Source organism: Centruroides sculpturatus, unplaced genomic scaffold (genome assembly GCF_000671375.1).
Source record: "Centruroides sculpturatus isolate CEXI.00-Female unplaced genomic scaffold, Cexi_2.0 scaffold3062, whole genome shotgun sequence".
NCBI classification, from domain to species: Eukaryota; Metazoa; Arthropoda; class Arachnida; order Scorpiones; family Buthidae; genus Centruroides; species Centruroides sculpturatus.
Genome location: NW_019387420.1, coordinates 7,091 through 11,705, shown reverse-complemented (window position 1 = coordinate 11,705; position 4,615 = coordinate 7,091). Strand labels below are relative to the sequence as shown.

The 4,615-nt window shown below is 46.6% G+C and overlaps 1 pseudogene; it reads right to left on the bottom strand.

Moving 5' to 3' along the window:
• Positions 1-3,346: 3,346 nt before the first annotated feature.
• LOC111616414 lies at positions 3,347-4,089 on the bottom strand (annotated as a pseudogene).
• Between the last annotated feature and the right edge of the window lie 526 nt (positions 4,090-4,615).

Below are 4,615 nucleotides of genomic sequence, written 5' to 3'. Positions count from 1 at the left end.
GTAACCTCAGACAAGCGTCGAAGGACTTTGTACAGCCCAATGTAACGCTTAAGGAGCTTTTCAGGCAGACCCACCTTGCGCACAGGTGTAAATATCCACACAAGATCACCAGGGTTATACGATACGGTTCGATGAGCAGCGTCGTACCATCCTCGATCTTTTTGCTGGGACATCAATGTACGTACACGAGCTAATTGTCGCGACTCCTCGGCCGTGGTGACTAAGTGGCCCAGGTAATCGTCGGGTTAATCGTCAGTTTGATATGGGAATAAGGTATCCATTGTTGTCTCGGCTTCACGTCCGTGAAGTAAATAGAATGGAGTGAATCCAGTAATTTCCTGCTTTGCTATGTTATAAGCGAAAGTGACGAAAGGCAATACTGAATCCCTCTCTTTCTGCTCAACACTGACATACATAGACATCATATCGGTTAATGTCTTGTTAAAGCGTTCAGTTAAGCCGTTTGTCTGCGGATCGTACGCAGTCGTCATGCAGTGTGTTACCTGGCAGCACCGAATAAGCTCAGCCACAAGATGGGACTGGAAAACTTTTCCTCTGTCGGTGATGAGTACTCTTGGGGCTCCATGTTTCAACAGGATTTCATTAACAAGGAATCGAGTAATTGCTCGAGCGTCAGCTGTTGGAACAGCCCTGGTGACGGCGTATTGGGTGCAATAGTTGGTGCAGACCACAATCCATTTGTTGCCGTTGAGGGTTTTTGAGAGCGGACCAAGTAAATCTATGCCAATTCGATGAAAGAGTGCTACTGCTGGTGGGATGGACATAAGGCAACCATCAGGTTTCTGGGGTACCTGTTTCCTTCTCTGACATTCCAGACAATGGGAGACATAATGCCTTACTGTACGGTATAGCCTCAGCCAAAAGCGCTTTCGAATTCTGTCATAGGTTTTAGCAAACCCTAAGTGACCAGCCATAGGAGCATCGTGGAAGTGTTGCAGGACGTCCAGACGCAAGTGTTTGGGGATCATGGGTAACCATCTCTTTTCAGTCGGGTCATAATTTTTCTTACAAAGTATGCCATTGATAAGTGCAAATTCTCTTTTGATAGGCTCAGACCTCTCGAGAGCCCGAATTACTGCTGCCAATTTTGGATCCTTCCTCTGATCAGCAGTGTCATTCGTGAGTGTGGCAACTAAGCCAGCTGCCATAGAAGTTTTGGTCTCTATGGGATTTCTCGAAAAGCAGTCTGCGTCTTTATGTTTTCGTCCGCTCTTATAACAGATGGAAACATCGTATTCTTGAAGTCGTAAGGCCCATTTGGCCAGCCTTCCTGAGGGATCCTTTAGTCCAGCCAGCCAGCACAATGCGTGATGATCTGTTACCCCAACAAATGGTTTATTAAAGAGATATGGCCAAAATTTGTGGATTGCCCATATCACTGTAAAACATTCCCTTTATGTTGTCAAATAATTCTTTTCTGCCTTGGTAAGTGTCCAGGATGCATAAGCAATCACCTTTTCTTTTCCATCTTGTGTTTGGACTAGGATTCCCCCCAATCTCGTAACCACTGGCATCCGTGTGAAGTTCGGTTGGCGCATTCTCGTCACACAACCCTAATACAGGGTCAGAAGTAAGTGCCCTTTTTAAGGTAGAAAAGGAATCAGTCTCTAGTTGACCCCAAGTGAATGTGAACTCCTTTTTTAGTAATTGCTGTAATGGTTGCACTTTACAGCAGAAATTTTTAATAAAGCGTTGGTAATAGGAACATAGACCCAGAAAACTTCTTATGTCACGCGCATTTGCTGGAGTAGGAAAATCGGTGACTGCTCGTAATTTCTCAGGGTCTGGTCATATTCCATCTCTTAATAAGAGGTATCCAAGGATCTTGATCTGGTTAGCACCGAAGACACATTTTTTCGGATTCAGGTGGAGGCCTGCATCCTGTATGCAGCCTAAAACGGCTTTTAACCTCACCAGATGAACTTCAAAGGTTTCGGAAAACACGACTATATCGTCGAGATAACATAAGCACATAGTCCACTTTAGATGGCGGAACAAGTTATCCATCATTTTCTCGAACGTAGCTGGCGCATTGCATAAGCCGAATGGCATGACTTTAAATTCATATAACCCCTCTGGTGTAATGAAGGCGGTTTTCTCTCGATCACGTTCATCGACCTCAATCTGCCAATACCCTGAATAATGAATGGTCCATCGAGGAAATAAAATTGGCTCCTCGTAAGCAATCTAGGGTATCGTCAATGTGTGGCAAAGGGTAAACATCTTTTTTCGTGATCTTATTCAGTCGCCTGTAGTCAACACAAAAGCGCCAACTTCCATCCTTCTTCCTCACAAGGACAACTGGCGATGACCAGGGGCTCTCGGATGGTTGGATTACATTATCCATCAGCATCATCTGAACTTCATCCTGGATAATTCTGCGTTCAGTGGGGGACACTCTATATGCTCGTTGACTGGTCAGTGGGTTATCTCCGGTGTTAATACAATGTTTAACCTTGATCTTGGTAGTACTTCTCTTGTTGCCAAACTGGAAGGTTTCCGCAAAGTGACGAAGAACGTCCCGAAGTTGCATTCGTTGGTCTGGGGTCAGGGTGGTAGACACATTCCACTCATGCTGGACTTCTGTCTTCACAGTCATAGGGGAGGCCATCGTTATCGGCTCTGGCGGAGCACATTCGTCAATGGCAGTTAGGCCATTCCCCTCTAACCACTCTGCTACACTGATACACATACACTATGGAAGGGTTTAGGCCTGCAAGTACCATTGGCGACCCACAATGCTCCCTTTCCCTTCATCAGTTGGATAATGGAAGAGGGGATGGCAACCTCTTTCTCTAGCAGTAAGTGTTTGTTACCCTCCACTATTGCTTCAAAAGAATTGTGAGTGGCAGGGCATGACACAGCTATTCTCATTAACGAGTAAGGAGGGATGAAACAATCCTCGAAAGTGCATAAGCAAAAAGGTTCGGCTAGCGTGTCTGCTTCTATCCCATTTGTTTGAGGGTCATCTTCCAAGAGGAGGGCAGAACATGCACAATCTAGCATGGCTTGAGAGGCTTCCAGAAAATCCCATCCGAGGATAACATTATGACTGCAATGCTGCAAGACTACAAACTCAAGTGGTTGGTACTTCCCATTTATACTGATTCGTGCTACACATTTTCCAGATGGACGTACAAAATTTCTGTCCACTACCTTCAGTAGGACGTCCATGGTGTTGGTGAACATGGCCTTCCGCAGTTGCTGGCGATATGCCTCAGAGAGTACAGAAAAAGACGCTCCAGAATTGACGAGGGCATGCACGGGGTGATTCTCTACACTAATGTCAACGTAATTTCTAGCCATCCGAGCAACAGTTGTCGAAGGGGGATTTTCTTCGCAAGCGGCCTCACCTCCAAGAGATGTCGCACTGCTTAATTTTCTTCTGCTCTGCGACGGGAAGATCGACTAAGACGGCGGTATGGTGATAATGATCTCAGGCGTCGGCAAGTTAGAGAATGTCCTCTTTTGTTCTTGGCATACGGTGAAAAACTTCGAGACCCTGATGGCCGAACGGAGTCCTCAGAGAACGGCCGGCGGAACTGCTGTCCAGCCGATGTCTCTCTATTCGTGTGAGAAGCGTAAAGCATTTGCCTCTGCTCCCGGCAATAGTGTACAACATGGCCAGGACGTCCACAATGGAAACAAATGGGGCGGTTATTATCTGTTCTCCACAAGTCGGTTTTTCTTCTTGGAGGTTCGGCAACTGGAAGCCGTCGCTGGGTAGCGGCAACATAGATAGGGCGCCGTTTTGGCTGAGTAACTGTCCAGGATGACCCAGACTGGATATTGGGGCTAGGGTTCTCTCGACCTCTTCTCTAACAAGCGAGTCAAGTGAAGACCCTCTCGGTGCGGCATCCTCCAGCTGGGGCCCATGATTCGCTGAACTTCCTCTCTTACAATCTGCCGAATGAAAGCGACCACATCAGGTTGTGCATCCAAAGAAGCCATAGGTACAACATTTGGCAGATGATCAAATTTCTGTGGACCAACTCGTTTCTGTCGCATGTCCTCGATGTAGCGACACCAGTTGATGAATTCGGTCGTGGAGGTGAATTCCTTTGTGAGCAGGGCCTGATACACCTGATGAAAGGCGTATCAGGCCCTCACCTGATGAAAGGCGTCTTCAGCAACGCCTTTCATCAGGTGAGACACCTTATCGGCTTCCTTCATGTGAGGATTCACTTTGTGACACAAACATAAGATATCCTGAATGTAGGATTGAGTACTTCCTTCTGTTTCTGTGCCCTGCACTTTAACAGTTCCTCTGCTCGCCGGGCTTGCTGCTTGTCATCCCCAAACATCTTTTGAAGTTCGGTCTTAAACTGTTGCCACGACCGCAACAGTTTAATGAAATAAAGACCTGTTTCATCATTTTCATACCACTGTCAAGTGGTACCTGTGAGGAAAAAGTAAGCGTTGGCAAGGCATGCCGTGTCGTTCCAGCGGTTAAATGTCGCTATTCGATCATATTCCCGCAGCCACTCTGCTGGGTCATCAGTAGTGTCACCAGCAAACGTAGAAGGATTTCTACAGTGCTGGATAACAGAAGGAACAGAGGTCTTTTTGTGGTCATGAGCCATTGGTTTTTGTC